This window comes from Pseudomyrmex gracilis, unplaced genomic scaffold (genome assembly GCF_002006095.1).
Source record: "Pseudomyrmex gracilis isolate BER0280 unplaced genomic scaffold, ASM200609v1 scaffold_43, whole genome shotgun sequence".
In the NCBI taxonomy this organism is placed as follows: domain Eukaryota; kingdom Metazoa; phylum Arthropoda; class Insecta; order Hymenoptera; family Formicidae; genus Pseudomyrmex; species Pseudomyrmex gracilis.
In genome coordinates, this window is record NW_018020627.1 from 184460 (window position 1) to 207166 (window position 22707).

Genomic DNA, 22707 nt, shown 5'->3' on the forward strand with positions numbered 1-22707 from the left:
ATATTTGACGAAATAATTTTTTTCCTCCATATAGGATGCCAGATTTGCATCACACGTATGTATGAAGGACCCCGTATACCCCTCTAACTAATTTTAAAATATTGCGAAAAAAACTCCTCAGCCAGGAGTCGAACCTGGAATCTCCGGCTTTCCGGGCCGTCGCCTTCCCTGTTAGGCTACCGAGGCACTTGGAGTTTTGTCTCGCAATACTTAGCACATCTATCGAATTTTTTACGTTGTATTTTTTTATACAACACATTAATCATATCTTTCTTTCCAAAGGTGAAATTAAATTTGAATTCTCCAATTAGTAGTTACAATAGATTTTAAAAGAAGTTTTGTCAGAAATACACAACGCTTTATAGGTGGTCCCTTCTTATTCAAGAAGAACATTTGTACCTCGATAAAATCTCTAAAAAGATGTCTAAGAAAATCATTTCTCAAATTGTTCCAAAAATATGGCGATAATTAAATTTAATTGATTTGAATAGATTTGCATAAGTTTTCACAAACGGTATAATCAGTGCAACATGAATACTTCATTTCCTTGACTCTCAAAATCATTTTTTTAATGTTCTTACATAAAAGAGATTGAACGTTTTCCGTTTTTTTATTCAAAAGATACCTAAATGGTGGGGAGACTATGTTAGGGAAAGAAAAGGGAAGAATCGTCTTTGTTAAGATTGCTTTGATTTACGTTCGATTTTCTTTGAAAAGAAAAAAGATAAAACAACAAAAGTTACGTGATAGATGGTGTACATTTTTTTAAAGAAACTTACTTATATAAATTTATCATTTGTGAGAAAGAGCGAGAGCAGCGTACTTGGCAAGTACATGCTCACCCTTTTGCGACGTAACTGGACTTTGCAATTTTCATTCAGTTATATGCAAATTAATATCCCTCGCCCTACCGGCGCTACCGGAAATCGCATTACAATGACAAAACGACCGCTCTTTGCGCACGGAATAATTAACCGTGGCGCGCACAATTGGTTTTTTTTTGTTTTTTTTTTTTTTCTTATTGGACGTCTCACTAACGCGCGCATGTGTGTTCCCATGTGAAGTGTCCGACGATCCTCATCAGATGTTCAATTTTTTTCTCTGACTCGTGAGACACGAAAAATTAATTTATGCTACACACGTAAGACATGCAAATGCTCGAACCTCGTCGAGAATTTTCTCGACCAGGCGATGACCGGTCTTAACCCTTTTATTAACCATCCAGGTGGCTTTGTAAGAAATCACGTAACCGATTAACCGGTCATCTTTTATCTTTTCTCTCTTTTTTTTATAAACATTCGTGCAAGATTTTACGATAGTCCAAGACTACAATAGTTGAGAGACCACGAAACACTTAAAATAAAACGGCAATATGACTTGTTTCACGAAAGAAGTGCGCGCTAAATGTTAAAAAAAAAAAAGAAATAAAAAAACTAAAACGTGTGAAAAAATGTTCCTAGTAGTATATTCCATCATGCACTTCCAGAGGAAATGGTCTTAAACATAAATTTCATCCCAACCTATTTTTTGGAAGAAATTAATTGCAATTACAACAAAAGACGCGTGCAAAACGGAGGTTTTGAAAAGATCCATTTCGTGTTTCAGGACCGGTTTTGCTCGACTTTTGACTCGTTTACTTTGAAAAACGAAGTTATTTTATAAGATAATTTATTAAAGACCTAATGGACGTCTTTATATATATATATAATATATATATAATTTTACTTTGGTAAAACTGAATCGCATCGTTAGTATAGACACCAAAAATATATAAAAGAAAAATGTTCTCATCTACTCAGAATAAAGAATAAATAGCAAAAAACTGTTTCCGGAACAATCTCAAAAATTTAAAGTGAGAGGTAGGTAAAGGCTTTGTATTCTTCTTTTCTTCTTGAATTTTTTTGTGTGTGTTACTATTATGATACTATTATAATCCCTACCTCTCTCTCTCTCTCTCTCTCTCTCTCTCTGTGTGTGTGTGTGTGTGTGTGTGTTCGATAGACCTTCACGTTTAAAAAATGTTTCATCAGGTCTTGGTTTAGTTTTTTTCCTTTAGGTTAGGTTAGAAAAGAAACTTTGCTTGATTCGAAGTTCCACGCATAACGTTTTGCGATGCGATGTAGCACAAAATTAGTTTTTTTTTTGTGTTTTTTTCCCATATATTTGAAATCACATATAACCCTTATGCACTTTGGACAGAGTTTACCGCAAGTGCTCTTCTCTCGGCGAGTTTCGCTTTTTCTCTTTTTCTCTCGCGCCTTTCCCGTAAGTCCCTTACAGAAGGATTTGAACGATAATACGCGTCGCGTATAACTCAATATCGGGCCACGAAAAAGAAGGCGGGCGGCAGGCACAGAAATGTTCGACCTCGAGGGCAAACCAAGCGGGGCATTAAAAGGGAGAGGACATTAAGAACCGCCACAGATCTTGTGTATAAGAATCCGCGAGGAGAGGGTGGAGGGAGGAACGACGTTGGTGGAGAAAGATAAAAGGAGGTTGGGCGGGAAGGGAGAGACGCTCGAAGGGAGGGATGGGTTAGAGGCAAGGATGCTCACGTATGAGGCAGGACCTCATAACTCCTTATAATGTCCTCTTCTGCGGATGCCTAGCATACACCCCCGTTCCCGTATGCCGTCTCGGGAACACCGTGAACACACCAACGGGTCCCTCTTCTTCCTCCACTTATATCTCCTCTCTCGTTCCCTCTCCCTTCTCCTTTCTTCCGTCCTTCTTGTATCCGTCTTACTCATTCTCTTCGCCGTCGCGCAAGTATGGGTGGTTTGTGTGTACGTGCCATAAGGCCTTGCTTGCTTGCAACCTCTACCTCTCTCGGACTGTTCCACCTCCCATCCTCCCTCGGGAGCCTGGTGTACTTCTATATGCCCTTCTATACGAAAGCCATACCTTCGCCAAGGGAATAAGAGAGTTAATCTTGATATAATGGCCGCGACTGTCGCGGCCCACAAGACAATAGTCCAAGATATATCGTTAGCTTCGCCCTTTCGCGTCTCGGCGCCATTATTCCGGCACGCTCGATTCTCCTTCTTCTTCTATTTCTTCTTCTTCTTCTTCTCTTATTCCTCTTCGTCGTCGTTGTCGTCGTCGTCGCCGTCGCGCTTGTCGTTTTACTCGCGTTCTTATTCGGCTTCACGGGGTGTTACGACGCACGTGGAGTTTCGGCGCAACGATAATGCGATTCGCGCTCGGATATGCCACCGATGCGAGTCGCAGGGGAAACGCAACCTCGAGTATTTCAGTATTCGAAGATTCGGTATGTCGATTAGCAGATTACAACAAGTCGTTCGTTCGTATTTTATCAATATTAGGTCTCATTTGAATCGCGCCGTACAATTACGACAATTTGTGTGACGCAATATTTAAACTCTTTTTACGACACACAAAAGCAAATTTTAAATTGCAAACGTGTAAGTTTCAAATTGATTTAATTGCGCGCTGTTGTTTGATTAAATTTTTATTTCACATTTACAACGTGTAACGCGTACCCGAGCGAGCAAACCGCAATATCGTCGGATTGAAAACTCCATCCTCGGCAAATACCGCAGAATTCGTTGAGTTACCGCGGCCTCTAATCACGAAGAATGAGCGAGGCGCTGGAGAAGAGAGGGAGTCGAGAGGGTCGCTCTCTTCGACACCGAAACTCTTAAAGACTTCCACCAGCTTTTTCCCGTCCTCCCGTCGCCTCGTCCCCCGCAAAATCATAATCTGATCTCGTATTAAGGATCCGTTCTTGCGCTTCGCTGCTTCCCCTTCCCTGGTTTCCCCCCCGTTCCCCTATTTTTATGCAGATCAGGAGCGAGTACCCTGAGGTGGGAAGCTGCACTATAAACGTTTTGTAATCTCGCTCTCGCTCTCGTATGTGTCCCATTTGTTTCCGAAGGACCAAAACGCGAATACGCTTCCACGCGACGGAAATCGATTAGTCTTCTCGAGAAGAACAAAAAATTCGTGCGTGTATTTTCGATAGAGAAAATTGACCACATCATGTTTATCAGATAAACACTAACGCGAAATATCTGCGGGTTGGGCGAACGCCAAATCTCCGTCCGTGCGTTTGCAACTTGCGATAATGGTTTTTTTAATGACACATGTAAAATATGACACTGCGCGCGAAGTAAAGACCAGAAAGTTAAGAAACTTATAAACACACGTTAGGAGTTACATCATTTTTTAATTTCTAATCCTCTGACATTTGTGTCAGACGCGATTTTGTTTATTAGTTAAAACATAGTTGCAAAGAATCTGTAAAATTTTACGGGGTTTTGTTTAATATTAAAGAAATGACATTAGTTTTGATAGTGTTTTTAGTTTTTCTTTTTTTTAAAAACTTTATCAAAAGATATCTCTCATTTTCAAAAATTGCTTGAACAAGTTAAAGTCAAGCAATTTACACACGGAAAAAAAAATTTGCTTTGAATGACAACAAATTAGTACGTGGTCAAGAAAATTTGTTCACAGTCTACTGAGATTTTTGTACTGTGCAACAAAACATTTTAAACAACAAGAAATATATAAGGCCTTACAAGCCATTCGCAGGATGTTTGTGCGGAAACTGTGCGTGTACATATATATATATACATGTAACGAATTCTACTTGTAAATTTTTACAAGTAAGTGTTTTTTTGAATTGAAATCTCAATTCTTAAATTCATACGGGATGCTGGATTTGCATCTCACATATGAAAAACCTCGGATACCCCTCTAACTAATTTTAAAATATTGCGAAAAAAACTCCTCGGCCAGAAGTCGAACCTGGAATCTCCGGCTTTCCGTGCCATCGCCTTCCCTGTTAGGCCACCGAGGCACTTGGAGTTAGTCTCGCAATACTTATACATATATCGAAGATGGTCTGATAATGTTGTTAACGCTAATTTTCAGCCAGCGTAATTTTAAACAATTAAGACTTAAGACTCGTTGAAATTGTCAACAAGAAATATATAAGGCCTTAAAATTTACAAGTAGAATTTGTTACATGTATATATATGTATATGTACACGCACAGTTTCCGCACAAACATCCTGCGAATGGCTTGTAAGGCCTTATATATTTCTTGTTGACAATTTCAACGAGCCTTAAGTCTTAATTGTTTAAAACATTTTGAGTTGTGCCAACAAAATATTTTATCGATGAAACAAAACCTTGACAGAAAATTCAGCAAATTTTTTTTGCCGGCCGTATAACGGCAAAACTTTTTTTTGTCTAAGATTAAGGTCAGATCAATTCTAAAACTTTGAACGTGCATCACTTACACAAACGATCACGTTAACACACGATTTTACTCTTCGTCGAAACTCTTTATTTCGACAAAAATAGCACGCGGTGACATTTGTACGCGTGGTCAGGTTTTTCGAGGCGTCGAAACGGAAGGACGAAGTTCGTTAACGACGCCGACGTCCATGGGCTCGCATTAAACGCATTCGGACGTTACTTTGACAATGAATTAAGCCACCCTTGAGCCGCGGCGCGGCACGAAGGGTGTGGTGACCGACATGCGAAGATTCGACTGTTCCTTCGTCCTCGCACAATGGTTTCCGGTCTCGTGGCACATCGCCTCCCAAGGGGAGAAATTACCCATGAAATATTGACGGACTCTGCGAGTATAAACCCTCCAATCCAATCGCACCGCATAACCAGCACTTACGGCGTTCACGTTGTACGTACAGGTGTGTGCCAACAACGTCTACCCTTGAATTCTCCACGTCCTTCTAACTCCTCTATTATCAGTTCTCGATCCGCGCTACTCTTTATTAGTAATTCAACGATTGTTGAATGAGCGTTTTCCCGATTGCTCCGGACTAAACTTCTTTTTTTAGATATTTGTATATATATTGAGAGGTGACCTCCGGTTCGAAATGATACGTTGAATTAATCGGTAATTCGCTAATGCGAACCAGTGAAGGGTGTTTTGCAATAATTGGTGTATAGAAAAATACTTTTTAACAAAACGTTTCGACGTTTTATTCAAATCATCCTCAGTTGTACACAAACACAAGTAAATTAAAAGTTAAAAAAATTAAATCATATAGTCACTACATTGTTTAAATTTAAAATAGCAGTATGGTCGTTGACTTCTGTTTTGTTTGTTGGTTTTTTTAACTTTTTTTCTTTTTTTAGAACGTTGCTCTAAAGAATGCTCACCTTTAATTTCCGCAATTCTATGCAACGACGCGCGCGATGCTCGAGTTACAAAAATTAACGAAGAATTATTGAAATGTCTGAAAAATTTGGACAGCCGAAACGTGAAAATAGCTTTTTTGTTATTGGAGGGAAATGCGTTATGCATATTGTGGGTCCTAGGGGGAGGATTATGTGGGACTCATCCTTTTTCCAAAAGGAAGAAGACATACCAACTAAAACTCTCCGGTGGTTCTTCAGCGTGGAGAGAGTGGGTGACTGCTCATGGGCATTTACTTCTCGCCCCTCCCCCAGCTTTGGTCAATCTGAACAGAAGAGTCATGTATCATTTTGCAAAATTCGCAATACTTGAACGATTAATTAATACAGTGACTCAATGAGCGCGTGGAAAGCGATGACCCGGATCCTGTAGGCGTGTGTGATTTTCATTATTGTAAAGAAAAACGATTGTCTTCAGTCTAATCTCCTAAAAACAAGAGGCGGAGCATATACGCCTACAAAGTCCGAACCATCGCTTCTCACGCCCTCATTGGATCATAAGTAGTAATTAATCACTCGATAACTATTGTGAATTGTGCAAAGTGAATACATGACTTTTCCGTTCGAATTATTCCAGTCTACCTTCGCGCTTCGGCTGTGTAAAAATTTTTCAGACACTGTCTATATTGTGCGTATCAGGCGATTGATAAGTATCCGAAAAGTTAACAATTTATCGAGTCGAAGTGTATTAGTCTTTCAACATAGTCGTCTTGTCACAGTAAAACATAAAATGTTAATTTTGATTCGAGTAAACCTCCTGGGATGTGTGAAAATGATTAAAATAACTCATTCATTATGTTATTTATTGACAAATTATTGTAGTAATGTTAAGTAAATGACACTTTACATTTATATTTGTTATTTTGAATGTACACTTTAAATGTACTGTAAAAATATACTGTAAAAATGTACTGTAAAAAATAAAATAACATAAACAACGTGAAATTTTTGGTCAATGAGAATCATACGCTGGATGTTTGTCGCGTATTTTGTTTACATATATAAAAAACACCTCGGAAGGGAGACGAACACCAAGTGCTTCGGTGGCCGAATAGGGAAGGCGACGGTATGGAGAGCCGGAGATTACAGGTTCGACTCCTGGCCGAGGTATTTTTTTTGCAATATTTTAATAATTATTTAGGGAAGTATTCAGGGTCTCTTATATACGTGATGCAAAATAGCATCCCATATGAAATTAAGAATTGAAATTTCAATTCGAAACTCATGTGTAAAAATTTACACAAACATATATATATATATGTGTAAAATACTAAGTCCATTTATACTTAAATTGAGATATTTAAGGGTTTGTGTTTTAATGCAATTAAAAATATACGTACTGAATACTAATGAGTCATACTGCTTAAGTGTATCTAAGGGTGTTAAATTTATAGTTCTTATTAAAATAGTAGCAATTATTAAGTGAATAATATGTGTTTTCTTATTAAGAATGGAGTTAGGCCACTTTCAAAATTAACAACCAGATTCATTATAAAATTTGAAGGTGCCCAAGTCCATTCAACATAATTTAAGATGCTTCAAAATGAAAAAAACAATACTCAATTTATTTTACATATCTTAAAACACTTCGGAAACATAATTTATGTGATTCAAAACATTTTTTAACTACATAACGTACACAATTACAAACATAAATTTATTACAAATCAATTTACTACTCATCTACATTTTGTGTGTGTGAAAGGGATTTGAAGAAATCATGATGTTCCGGTGGTATATATCGTAATAGATCAATTATGTCCTTGAATATTTCCGGTTTGAGTACAATATCTTTTTCCTGAATTCCGTTTAATCTTTCGCACTTTTTGGATGTGTGATTCATCAATCTTTTCCCCATTGTTATTTGTATCTTCATCCTCTGAAGACGAATATTGTTCTATAATTCTGTTTCTTTTTCGATTTCTTTTTAAATCATTAGTTACTATTTTTTCTTCACTATCTGAATTATTAAATGGTCTTGTTCTGTTCTTTCCCATGGGTGAAATAATTTCTAAAATTTAATATCAAATTTTAAGTTTTATATTAATTAAACGTACTGGTTATTCAACTAACGCAATTCTCCAAAAACTGAGGTTAACTTGTTAAATACTAATTAATTAAAATTACCTTCATCACTGCCTTCGGACATTATCAATAGTAAATATCTTGATTTAAGTATAAATGGAGTTAGGCCACTTTCAAACTACACGGTTCAATTATTGAACTAACTCTGAAAACTTATGTGTCAAGAATTAACGTATTTGCTTGGAATATAAGCAATCTGAAATGCTTTATTGCTAAATAACATGAAGTTGTACGTGTAACCATGGCAACCGAAAAAAATTGAGAAATGGAGTTAGGCCACTTTCAAAATAATGTCGCACAAACACTACGTGCGAAATTCGTTAACGGCAACGGTAATGTGATCTGTGCGTTAGGTTTTTCGGATACTTATCAATCGCACCTCGTTCTTGTTAATTGCGCAAATAGACGCGGGATATAGTAAAAAACAATTATTGAATATTTCATACATGTTGCAACGCACCTCGATTGTTTTTTCTTCAATGAGCGTAGCGCTTTAATCATCTCAACATTGACCGGGCTTGTGAACCTCGTCGTTTCCCTCCCGTGATCGCCATTGTTTTTACCGGCGAGAGGAAGAACTTGCCGAGCGGAAAATCGGACCCCCCTCGATAGATTTGGGGATGTTGCACCCCTGTTCTGGCAGCAAGGGTGATAATGCCGACAGATTTTTCTGCGTATGCGTGCGCATCTGTGTATGCGTTTCGGTAATAAACCAAGGAGTGAGAGAGAGAGAGAGAGGGTGAAGAACGTCGATCGCTGTTGTGCGGCTAACGCTTCATAAGAATCTACTTGGCGTACTTCTCTCGGGTAGAAGCGTATCCAGAAGGGCATCTCAGAGGGGTAGTTTGGCGTGGCCATTAATTCATCTGCTCGTTGATTGCCTGACATCCCCGCGCGTCCCCGCGCGTCCGCTCTTTCTCTCCGCACTTTTCTAATTAATTTCTAACTCGAGGTTAGTTCCTATCGGTCCTCGCCCCTCTTTCTTCTTCTTCTTCTCCTCCTCTCTCTCTCCGATTTCCTTGTCGCGTGGTAAGAGAGAATGGAACGTTCGCGTCGTCACTTTTATAGGCTGGCGTAATCGATGCGACGACGACGGAGTAAAGCAGTGACTTCGGGGTTGTCCCGAACAAACCTACTGTCGACTTCTGACTTCGAGAAAAGAGATTGGTCTAAGTCTGATTATATATAAAGTTGCGCGAACATGTGCGCGCTTAATGTGTTTGGTAATTCTCAAATTGCTTTCTTACGTCGTCCTTATACAAATTAGAATTTTTTGTGTTGGAATTTGTTACAAATACGCTTTCATTGGAGCGAGAGAGGTACAGAGCGCAAAAGTTTTGACTGTGAAGATGTTGCAATAGTTTTCGTCCGATGTAAATGTCGGAATGGAAAATCGAGAATGTATTTTGAGAGAGAAATTTTGAATTTTCTGTTTTATTAGAGCAGCGCGGCAAAGATATTTAAAGGTTTTGTTATATTATTTATCTGACGCTTGCAGAAAGAGAGAGAGAGAGAGAGAGAGAGAGAGAGAGAGAGAGAGAGAGAAGGAAGGAGAAGGGAAAAGAGAGGGAGTTCATTGAATCGACGTTCAATAAATGATACATGCGTGCGCGAACACTCGTAATTTCTATCTTGTCTTCATTAGACACGCCGTTTTTGATGGCGCGATATTGAAGTCGTCGTCGTCGTCGTGTTCTCATTTGTTCGACTTGCCGATCAGTCGCGCGCGACTAATCGTGTTAAATCGCGCCACCGAAATAGAAAAAAAAAACACAACACAATGTTTCTCGTAATACGAGAGACAATATCATGTCGGTTTTATCCATTTCGTGTATAATTAGAGACGACGATTGTTGGCTAGCGCCGATTTCAGTTGAGTTAATCAATCTTGCGGAGGAAATGAGCGCATCTGTTTTCTATTTCGCTCGAAATACACAGCACGAAATGATGCAATGTTCGAACACTGTTTCTCGATATCGAGAGAACTACCGGAGCCGTTATAAAATACGTTGTAAATCAACGTATAAATAACAAAAAATTGATAAAAAGAAATTAACATGTACAAAATTGTTTAATATATTTTTCATCTGCAATTATTTAGTCGGTGCTTAAACGGTGGTTGATATTACGAGGTTGATATTACGAGGTTGATATTACAACCGTTGAAATGTGGCTAGAATTCGCGATTTGATCTTCGCTGCCTGATCCGCTTTATTCGTCAGACACCGCCTCGTGCGATTTCCATTTATTCCCGAGCCTGAAAAAACAATGAGAAGAAATGTTCGAGCAACAATGAAGTCATCGATACCGTAAATGGATATTTTTTGAAGAGCTCGAGAAATCTCGTTGTGCCAGTGCCTTCGAGAAGCGTCGGCCAATGTGTATCGATACAAAAGGTAACCGTATTGAGAACTATGTAAATTTTAACTCGATAAATTGTTTATCTCTCCGCGTTTCTAAAACTTATACATCGCCTTCCCGTAGGTTTTGTTTTATTACCGATTTCCTACGTTCTCGCGTTCTCACGGAACGTAAACGTTGCGACGTTCCGATTGCGTGATTGATCTTTGTATATTGTTGTCATGCTTGTCTTTAGTTTTACCCTCCGGTCGGTGTTTTCTAAATTACACACATCGTGACTGTGTTATAAATCTCGTACGCGCGAAAAGAGAACGCCAGCCTCGGTAATTAGCCGCAACACGTTCACTTATGTAATTATAAGTATTTTAGACCGCTATAGAATGGATGGAGCCATTGACGCAATGCGGACACGCGTTGGATAATGCTCGGCGATCAGAATAACCATAGCGTGACCGGACGTGTAATTTCTGGAAAAAAAAACTGCAACTCTCGCGCGCGCGCGTATATTCGCTCGTCGAGAAATTCCATGACTGCGAATAATACAGAGCGTGTTTCGTAATGTTTCATTGCAATGTCTAATTAAAGCTTCAAAGTCTAGACAGAATATCTCGAGTTGTCAATTACTTTGTTATCTCTTACTTGTTAATAGTTATTGGAGAATACGCTACATGCGGTGTCTTATATGCACATATGTCGATATCGCATTAATTTATTATATCAATGACATATCACGGCAGGTATAATGGCCGCGAAAAATAGATATTCGCGAATAAAAAGTATAATATCAAAAGCAGTTTGTCGATAGTAAAAACTTCTTCAATGGTTAATAATCACGTATCTGGTCCCTCGCTAGAAAAAAAAAATTATTTTTACTTAATAACATTATTTTTCAATTAATAATAAATAAAATGCTTGTTCAAATAATTTCAATTTTTCGTTGAGACACGAATGAAGTTTTAACTCTGTTGTTAGAGTAACGACAAAATTTTAAAAATTTTTATGAAGATCATTATTTGTTTTTTTTTGTTATTCAAATAATTTCAATTTTTTGAAGTACGAATTAAGTTTTAATTTTGTTGTTATGTAATAGAGAATATTTGTTATAGATAAAATGTTAAGATTTTTTTTAAAAAAATTAAATTAATTCTGTTGTTTTCTGTATGTAACAACAGAACTTTAAGAATTTTTATAAAAAATATGTGTTTGTTTTTTTATTCTTTTTATTTATTACTTAAATAATTTTAATTTTTTATTGACGAATTAATTTTTAATTTTGGTACATAACAATAATATTTTAAGAATTCTTACAAGGAATATATATTTGTTTTTATTTTTTTTAAATTTTTTATTTATCTCTTTTTATATCTAACTGATAAGTAAATTGATTTTAAGACTGATATATAAATGTGCATACTTGACGAAGATTCATTTTTGCCGCCAATTTTTAAAAGGAAATTATTTCTTTTTTTATTCCTTTTTTTATTTAACTCTGAAAGATCTAAAGAAAAGATTCAAAAGAAAAACCTTTTTTAACCTTTGTCTTTTTTTTCACGAAACTATTCGTACAAGGGAAACTCAAAAGGAACGACAAAAAAAGATAGACGTTAAAATACGTACCACCAAGCCTTACTGAGTTTGTACAATGGACAGACAATATAAGAATGAATGTATTATAATATGGATAACCTTGTCCAATACCTACATATAACGTCCAATACATTCTTTAGAACATACTTGTATTAGTTACTCGCTAAAACTTTATCATAATCTACTTCTTTGTGGTAACAAATGGAAGAATAATGAGAGTAATAATCAGAACATAAATATCTATTTTATAATTAATATGTCAAGTTACACTAAAATGTTTACCTAACTAAATTGATGTTCTGAAAAAAGTTGTCATCAGCATCGATTATATTCGCACATTGACATGTTTCAAATGTCTTATTTTATTTTATTTTCTTATTTTCATTCATTTTTTTGTTGTAAAATATATTTGTTTCTTATTGTCACGCATAGAACAATCGATTATTTTTATGTTCTCTAACTTAACTTCTAATAAATCTGACTAAGGACCAACTTGGGATAATAAAGTAAAAAAAAAAAGAGAGAGAATGCGAAAGAGACAGAGAAAGAAGACGAAGAAAAGAAAAGGTCCCGATACCACATTTCTGCCAAGAAGTTTTGACCATACCAAGAGGTGCTGCACTCTATTGTAAACAAGTAATTTGCAAGAAGCTTAAACGTTTGAGTTACCGATTTGCTTCAAATTTCACACGTCGGTAAAGGACCACGAACACAATCCAATGCTCAAGTGCACCTCTCAAGCACTCGCGAGAAAATTGATCTCAAACCTGTCACATAAATATATATTTATTTCAAATATTATTACATTTTATTTATTTACATTTACACATAGAAATATAGTTTTGTATATTATTTCAATAGTTAACCCTTCGTGGCCAGGTCGGGTCTGTGAGACCCACACGACTTTGAGATCGAATATTTCCGCGAAAAATCAATATTTTTTCAATTTTGTTTTTTTGAATCAAAGTTTGAACAATTCTGCGTCGATTAAAAAAAACAAAGCGAAAAAATCTCTAGTAGTTTTGAAGATAAGCGTTTAAAAAAACCTAGTTTTTTCTAGAAACGCTGATGCGTAAGTTTTGAATGGGTCTGGGAGACCCACGTCTGGTCTTAAAGGGTTAATGAAAATTGATTGATAAATACATGTTTATATCATTTTTTTAATTCTCGCGAATGCTTGAGAGGTGTTGCACTTTGCTATTTGAACATGGAATTGTGTGTGTTCGCGGTTTTCTACCGACTTGCAAAATTCGAAGCAAATCGACAACCCGAACGTCAGCGGAGTCGCTTCTCCTCGTAAGTTTCTTCCGGCAATTCGGATGTCAATTATCGCGTGTTCATTGCCGCACATTAATTATTGTTAATTAATCGCGACGTAACACGCTCGACGAAAATGCGCGATTTAAAGAGTCAGCTGTCCCGTCATCTGTCCTCCGTCTCGAAACTCATTTCGTCGTCGGCAGTAATTCGCAATGCGCGCGTTTGTTCGCGTAACCCGATACAATTCCATCCCGGTCGTCGGTTGGTTCGTCATCCGGCCTAACCGCGGCATCTATATGCTAATAGCGGTCGATTCATTACGCAAAACGCACACGGCGGGCCATTATCCTTTATTTCTCTTTTTTTTTTTTTATCGTGAGAGAGGCGCGGCGCGGAAGCGACGTCAGGGAAAAGCGCGCAGAAACGCGGGAAAGGCGAAGGAAAGAAGAGAGACAGGAAAAAGGACGGGCAATCATTCGGTAGCCGATTTCCATACGCGTTGCGGCAGTTGGTGGACGCGAGAAAGAGAAAGAAAGAGAGAGAGAGAGAGAGAGAGAGAGAGAGAGAGAGAGAGAAGGTTTTGCGGGCACACATTACTGTGTGCGAGAGCTCCGACGTATATTTAGGCTCCGATTATTTATGATTACGATTATTCCGGACTCGGTTCTCTTTCCCACTCCAACGCTTTATTGAATGTTTAGCATGTGTGTTGGCCACGCTAATTCTGAGCTGCGCGCTTATAGCATATGGAGCGGGGTGGAGAGAGAGGAAGCGGGGGAGTATCATCTTTTCTCCTCCTACGTGCGCTCCTTAGACGAGTTTTCGCTCTGTCGCTAATTCGACCCGTTCGATCAAATTACTCGCCGATGAAACAGACTCACCCTCACTCGCTCTCTCTCTCTCTTTCTTTCTCTCTTTCTCTCTTCGTCGCGCCCTCGTTTCTTTTTACCCTTCCGCCCTGCTCTTCCGCCGACTAATGATCATCGTTAATCCCCCTTCTCAGCCCTTCCGACCCGCGCGTCTCGGAAAATATCTCTCGTTCGCGATTTTATATGATAATCATTTCCGCCGCGAGTCGAGCGGGAGAAATTGATGTCGGCTGGGGAGGATTTCTCTCGCTCTCTTTCTCTCTCTCTCTTTCTCTTTTCGCCTCGAGACCGCCGCGCGCCGGTGGATGTCGTTAACTAATTATAGTTGCGCCCGCCAAATGGTCGCCTATGCCGCGCGAGTACTAATGAACACTTGAGTAAACACATTTTACCGTTTTCTCTTCGCGTCTCTTGGCGCTATCTCGGTGCGGCATTAAGTCGTCGTCTCTCCTAGCAAGAACTCGAATGTGCTAATGACATCGGACGGGGAAGACGAAGACGTGAAGCCCGCAAAGTGTCGAAGCTTCCAAGGGGAGAGACTTTCAGATAGGAAATATTTTTCAAATAAGATTCTCTCTCTCTCTCTCTCTTTCTCTCTTTCTTTCTTTCTTTCTTTCTCTCGTTTTTCTCATCACTTCGTTGCTATCTTTTTCCCCCGATATTTTTTGATGATCGATACTCGAGATAATATGTCAATTTAAAAAGTCTCGCGACTGTCGAGAAGCGCGCGATATCTCTATTCAATATTTGACGCGTCAATATTTGAAATTCGACGTCGTGATTCGTTCGGATTTTTGTCCGATGTGAATTAAAGAATTTTCTCCGATTTTGTTTGGTGGCGCGCGCACGACCTTGCGGTCTAAGAAAAACAATGAGAAGTGCGTAACCGAGCGATGGTAGGTAGGTATCGTGTGCGGGCGGGCGCGTGCTATTTCGGGTCACAAATGTTTCGCGCTTCGAGTTGCCTCGACTCAGAAAGCCCGTTGTACGCCTGCCCGCGGGCGTAGGTGGCGCGCGCGCGCGCGCGCACACACAATTTATCCGAAATAATTACCCGTGCGATACCCACCGAGTATTTGGGACGCGGGTAGATAGGTAGAACGTGTGCGCGGCGCTATTTCGAGGCGCGGATGTTTCGACTTTAATTAATCTAACCGCCTTTGTATAATGTAGGTGGCGGACCGTTCGAAATAAACCGCGTTTAAAGACGCGTAAACGTGTGGGACGCCGCGCGCCGATAGCGCAACCGGTTTCGCGATAAATCAGCCGACGCGTGATGCTAATTGACAAGTAGTAATTGTTAAACTTTGTACGTTACCAACTTCCCTTCTGATCTTGTTATAGTTCCCGCTATGTTTGGATCATTGCTTCTGTGTGTGCGTGTGTGTTTCTCTTTTCTTCTTTGCGCGATAATTTTTTTTCTTTTTTTATCGAACTATCGCGTTACGTAATTTATCAATTTGTCTCACAAGTGTTTGGAGGTCTGCGCACACACAAGAATCGATCGAACCGGAGTTTTTTTTTTTTTGAGAAACTGTGAGTTAAAAAGGAAGCGTGTAATGCACTCCGCATCAAAAAGTTGCAATTGTTCTTCTTCGATACTCTTTTTACAATTATTATTGACTCTTTTTCCGTTCTCTCGTAAAACCGCACGTGCGATTTTATATCACTTTACATTCATCTTCTCCCTTCCTCTCTCGTACTTTTCAAAATATCTCGCGCTGAATGGAAAAAAAAAAAAAAAAAGAAAGTAAAACTCAGCATTAAATTGCATTTTCTGCGATTGTTTCTAAAATTCAGCGCGTTCTCGGGGAAAACGTCAGCTATTTTCGGACGGTAACGGCTCGCATGTAGAAGTCGGTTCGTAGATAATTTCCTGTCGTAGCATATGGTTCCACGATGAACCACACATCGCGAACGACACACACACACGTATATTCGCGCACACAAATATATACGGCGCGCTGCCTCGACGCGAGAATAACAGTGATAATTTCATCGAAATGCGCTTTTCCAGTATACCGGATATCTCTCGAATGTAATATCGGTCGAGTCGAAACCCGAATTTACTCGACTACTTGAGTTCAAACGAGAATGTGAATCGTTTAAACGATTATATCCGCCAATTAGTATTCCCGCGGCAGTAGGTAGGCGGGAATGTAATCCGCAACAATTATATCGACGTCCGACTTCGCTCGCGCTTTTAGCGCCGCGGGCGCCGGGGATATATATTTCGAGCCGCGCACTCTCCACCTTTAGACGTGAACTCATTGATAGTATTTTCCGGTGAAAGCGCCGTTGTTACGTCCGACGTAATACCACGAAAGTCATGCTTACAAGCGAATAAATATCCGCGTTACGTGTATTATCGCGTATTCGATTCGGCCAGCGAGAGAGCTCGTACACACATCGCTCGCGTTAGGTGTCTGTAAACGCCATTTTTTTTTTTTTTGGTTTGTCATTTTTCATTCGTTTCGAGAAAAATTTATTGTATTTGTTATCGAAGTTGTCGACGACATTGATGACGAGATAGGAGAAAGAAAGATTTCCGTAGAAAAAAATGTCTTCTTTACGGCCGTGACTGTCTTTGTAACTCACCGAGTCGACGCGTGCGCGCGCGCGACGACGATTTGAATATTAACATGCGCGCGCCTCGTGCGGTTATTAAACGGTAAATGTACAGTGTCAATAAATTAGCATATATTTACTTCGATGTGGAATTAACGTACTTTGCACAAGAGATAGATAGATAAAAAGAGAGAGAGAGAGAGGTTCTTCTCTCACAAACACACACTATAGGTCTACTATGCTCGTTCAACGCGCGGATAATAATCGATCGCGATCCAGCGAAGAAGGTCGTCAACGGAGCCGGGAGGTTTTTCAGTCGAGTGAGTGCACTTCGCACTTACAAATGAATCACGGCCGTGATAAGCTCGCGTGAGACGTCACGCGGCCAAGTTCACAAATTTCAAGCGGACAAAGAAAGAGCAGCTCGTCGCGCGATTCTTCGCGGCTATACACTTGACAATAATAATAATAATAATAATAATAATAATAATAATAATAATAATAATAATAATAATAATATTTTTACTAATCGTGACCGATACTCTCGTCGTTAACATCTGCATTCGCGCGCGCGCGCTCGAGGAGGTTTCGAGCTCGCGTCGTCGCGCGAATCGCCGCGCGTTTATTGAAAAATAAATACACGACGCGCCGCGCCGCGCCTCTCATTACAAAACCCCGAAGACGAAACCGAGGCCTTAAGTGTCGGGACCTTTCGCCCCGGTGATTACCTTCGTCGACGATGGTATCGCGTGAAAGGTGTCTTTGCACTCACGGCGTTTTCCACGGCCGAGAGACGCCGTGCGCGGCGCGGCCGTGGCGAAGTCACGTGCTGAAGGAAGACAAGCGAGAGACGAGTGCGCGCGCGAGGTTTCGTGGCAACAGGAAAAAGAAAGAATAGGCGAAGCGCCTTGCGCGCTCGTCGCTCGTACACCTCATCTTTAAATAGCGATGGACGTTCGCGAGCGCGGCGAAATCCCATTTCCAAGTAGCTACAGACGTTTTAGACGGGACCACCCACGACGAACGTCCCTACCCGGGACGCGTTCTCTCGCGCTTGGGATTTTCCCTGTTGAACGTTTCGCGTGTGCGTCTCTCGCGAAATTAAATTCCGTATGTAATTTCGAATAATAATTTCGAGTTCACGCATTTCGCGCATGTTTTTTCGCTTACTTAATCACGGGGTTCAGATCGCTCCGGAATTTCCTCGGAAGCCTCTGCCGAACTCACTTTTATCGTTTCGCACGTACGCGCGGAAAAAAAAAAAAATTCCCCTTGTACCTTGAGCTTTTGTTATCTATTCATCAATCATGATCGCAAATACGCTGGGATCAATTACGCAGCTAGAGGCGCGAACAGATGCTGTACTTCTCTTTCTCTCTTTCTCCCTCTTTCTTGCACAAATTTCGAGAGTATCGCTGCTCCTGACGTCACCGCGGCGTTTAATGAGCGGCTACCAGAGAGTAGTTCTCTCCCCACATCCTCCCTACCCTCCCGCGCGCGGGGATCGCGGCCAGAGGGAGACGGAGCGAACGCGACGGCCGTGGAGGGGGCGTAGGGAGAGCGAGAAAGATAGAAAGGAAGGGGAGAGAGGTAGTATCGTGTCGGACGCTGGACGAGGCGCACGCTCGATGCGAGGCAGCGCGCGTGCTTTCATGCGTGCGAAGACCGGTGGAAGCGGTACCAGGACCACGGCCAGTCCTGGACGTTCCCGTCGTCCTGGGTCGTCGTAGGCGTCGCCGCCGCGATCTGTCCCCGCGGCTGTTGCGAGAACGAGTTCGAAAAGTAGTTACGGACGTTGCTGTCCGACCGCCGCCGCTGCCGACCACGCGGCACACACACACGCGCGCGTTGATCGCGCGCGCGAGACAGAGAGAGAGAGAGGAGCGACTATCGAGCGCGACCGAGAGCGGACGAGGATTCGCGATCGTACCTCGAGGCGTCCTGGCGCGCAGCCGATTGGTCGACGGCCCGAGGAAGTGGTCGCCGCCGACGACGGTCAGACCGGGCCGCCACGTGAGTCGAGTGCAACATCGCGAGACAGAATAGGCGCGCGCGCGCGAATTTTCGATCTGTCCGAGGATTTGTCGCGACCTTCGGGAAAAAGGATTGTTGTGCGGTGCCGCGTTCTCCGACCGGCAGCTGCTGTTCTCTGGCTGGTGACCGGAAAGGAACGACGTCGCGGAAAAGCAACGTGATCCTGAAAGTGTCCGTGCGGTATACACGCGCGCGCAAACTTCGGAGGTCATTCGGGACTCTTTGAGGAGAAACACGTTTTTATCGAAATAAAACTAATAAGTGTGTGCGTGTGTGTGCGTATGTGAATGTGTGACGGGAGGGAAGTACTTTAAAGAGAACTGTCAAATTCTCTCGTGACTTGACGTCAACGTTCATTCGAGTGTTGTAGATATCCCTTTTGATCCGAGAAACAATCTTGGAGATGATTGAAAATCATCTCTAGAGAGAGATATACTTCTCGTACGTCGCGAGAAAACTGTTTGCGCTTTTCCCGCTGCTGAAGTTCAGCCTGTTCGTCTATTTCTATTCTACTACGTGTAGTGACTAAGTTATCAGCTGTTCCCCGATCGACTTTGACGTTTCAAGTGTCCGAGCGCGCGAGTGTGACACTTTGGTCTGACGTTTCGACTTCCGTCATCGATTCGCTTAATTTTCCGGCACGGAAAAACTGACACGTTGACATTGTCGTGCTTCGCCCACGTGAGTGATCGATCGCGACCTAGGACAACGTTGCGCACGCCGTGTCCCTTCGCCGACGAAGCGCGTGCTTCGGTAAATACACAAACTCGCGCCGCGAGTTCTGGAAGATGGAAGATCATCAATTCGGCGAAAGCAATCGACGAGGAGAATCGATAGAGACGAGTCGCGGATTCCTCGCGCGTTTTCCTCGCCGAGGTTAAAGCTAAAGTTTTCTTTTCGCGCGAGAAAAAGACGATAATCGCGAAACGACGAGCTGCGCGGCAAGTCAGACGCGGAAGAAGAAACGCAAAAATTGCGCGCGCGGTGAAACTCTCTCTCTCTCGAACGCGAACGAGCGATTATATCATTAACTCCGATTATCGGCGTGACGCGAGCGAATAGAAACGATTTGCCCGGCGATCATTATCGGACACATCCGGAACGAACGTTTTCCTCCAAGTATTTCGCAACTGTCGCGAGCGTTCGAACCCTGTCGCGTGGCGATTCCGTGCGAAACGGAAATTTCTCACGTCAGGGAGGAAAAGAGCACGCGCAGAAAGAGAGCAGAAAAATGAGCGAGCTCGCAAATGTGCATGTCGAGATTTACATAAAGGGATCTGTTTGGGTGATCTTGTGAAAAGCTGTGACATTTTTTGTGAACTCTCAGTGAAATTTGAAAGGAAAATAAACAGTAGCAAAAAAACATCAATAGTTATTGTCAAAGAACGAGGCGAGAGATTCCGAAAAAAATATCAGATGTTCTAAGATCGCGCAACTCAGTTCGGTTTGTGGCTCTCGGGATGCGGTCTTTTGGAACTGCGGCATTTTCGCCAAACACCTGAGGTAAACAGCACAAGTTTTTAAGTTGTAGATTACAAATCCGTCGTTACAAATACAATAATAACAATATTTTTTATTAAAAAATAAATAATTTTCGACGGCAATTGAAGTTGAACGAAAAACGCGGGTTATATATTCGTCGAGAAAAAATGCGATTTTCGATGATCGTCGCGCAAAACAAAACGCCCACCCTCTTTCCCTCGTGGCCTGGCTTTGAGAAACAATTTGAAACAAACAATTTGAAACTCAGTGGAATTTCGTCGGCGGAAAACCGTTGCTGAAATTAGCGCTTACATCGCCGGTTATTAATGACTCGTAAAATGGTAGATGCATCACTCGCGAAGTCGGCGATGATTATACAGATGCGAAAATGAATGGGTAAATAAGGAAAAAAAGAAAACATAACGCAAAAAGAACACTCGCTTTTGTACGATCTTCGCTAATTACATTTTTATTTGAAATAATCATTATTCTTGCGCGCGTTTCGCGCACTGACAATCGTTGGCAGCCATCGATTGTATCGGTTGAAGAAAGTCTTTTTTTTTTTTTTTTTCCTATATCTTCTCGAAGAATGTTATCTCGTGGAAAATGATTACGCGCTCGAACACGGACACACACAAGCGTGCAGGACAAGTCGGTTTTTCCCCACCGCTGCTGCTCATCTTCTGCTTTTACCATCTTCGCTCTGAATGAAGCGCATTCCCCGCGCTAACGTGTGCGGTGTTGGCATTAGCGGTGCTCACCAGCTGCCAGAAACATTCACGGTGCACTAACTATCGTAAAGACCAGCTAAGCATAATTCGCGCATAATGCAGAAATAAACAACGCGTAAAACACCGCGTTATACAACAGTAGGTTTGTGCGGTCGAATGCAAAAAAAATTCCGTTCCGCGGCGTGTTGTGTCTAACGTCGGCGGTTTTCGAAAATCAGACATTGATATTTATTTTACAAATTAAAACGCTCGTTGATCAAAATCTGTTTATTCGTAATTAAATAAATCTAATAAAGCGTGTAAAAAATAGTAAACATAAAAATAGTAACATATAAATAATAATAATAATAATAATAATTTTCGAAAATTTTCCTCATACATTCGGAGAAGAAGAAAATCTGGCAATGCTGCCCGTTCTCGCGTGAACGTCGCGCTCTAATCGTCGTCGGTCGGTAAGCGAGCGAGTTAATGACAGACCGGAAGCGGCGTTTAATTAAAGTACGCACGTCCGGGCAGAGACGTTTTCACGAGACTCGGTTGTTGCTTGTCCGACCGTGTTGCGTAATTTACGAACGAAGGGAAGAACACACACATTTTAAACATAAATTTATATATCTCGCGGCAACACGCACTAATAAACACTCACCCAACCCGAGCGTTTTCGCCGTCAAATCTCGCGGAGAATCGATCTTCATCTTTCACACTTTGTTACACGGCGATTACATAATGGGTGTTAATAGGTTGTGCTCGCGCATTCATTTGTACAACAGCGTATAATTGCCCGCCTCAGTTATCTCTCGAAGCAGGATGTGATCGTCGTTGCGTGCGCAATTTATTTTACGTGCGATTTTTCACGGGACGCGCGACTCGGACGTGGACGATTCGTCGCCCGTAACGTAGCCCGTTGTGTGATAAAAATTTTTATACCCTGTTGTTTTTTTTCTTTTGTGTCACATATGCGTGTTCTTCGACACCGCGGCGCAGACCGAAGTGGATCGAGAACCAAAAATAGAACGTCCGAAAGTCGCTTAGAGGAAGAAGAAGAAGAAGTTCCTTGATAAATCGCGGCAAGTTTTATATATACGTTACGTCAGACAGATATGTTCGGCCTTTACGCTTCATCGATATTCGTGCTTAGAAATAGACTCGGCTAAGAATTGCCGCTTCGCTGACGATTGCGTTTAAGAGCGACGCGAATTTAGTGCGGAAAAATTAATTGACGCTGCTCATTCTTTTTGTTTTCACGATCGCGTCGTCGCGAGCAACGGGACTTGAAATTTTTTTTTATTATTTTTTTTTTTTCACGAAGAACGATCGCCAACAGTGTTAATGTCTTCAGCGCGAACACCGGTCGTCGATTAAATTATTAGCAATTGGTTCGCGAGAATTTCCGGGATTGTTAACTCGTAGATTTATCTCGCGAGACGAGCATACATCATCGCGCTAATTATAACACGTCCATTTAATTAATTGCGCTATCAATATGTTTTGTCCGTTCGCAAAAATTTCTCTCTCGACTATTGTTTGTCACAAGACAG

General features: G+C 41.1%; 1 protein-coding gene across 3 annotated transcripts in view; it reads left to right on the top strand.

Moving 5' to 3' along the window:
- Window positions 1-22707, top strand: part of LOC109853107 (zinc finger homeobox protein 4) — a 307047-nt gene that overhangs the window by 71182 nt on the left and 213158 nt on the right. The window contains exon 1 of one of the 3 annotated variants that reach the window (XM_020424881.1): window positions 19005-20459. The exons of the other annotated variants lie outside the window; for them this stretch is intronic. The gene's annotated coding sequence lies outside the window, so the exon portion shown is untranslated. Of the gene's footprint in view, window positions 1-19004; window positions 20460-22707 lie in introns of those variants that run through there. 3 annotated transcript variants of the gene reach the window in all.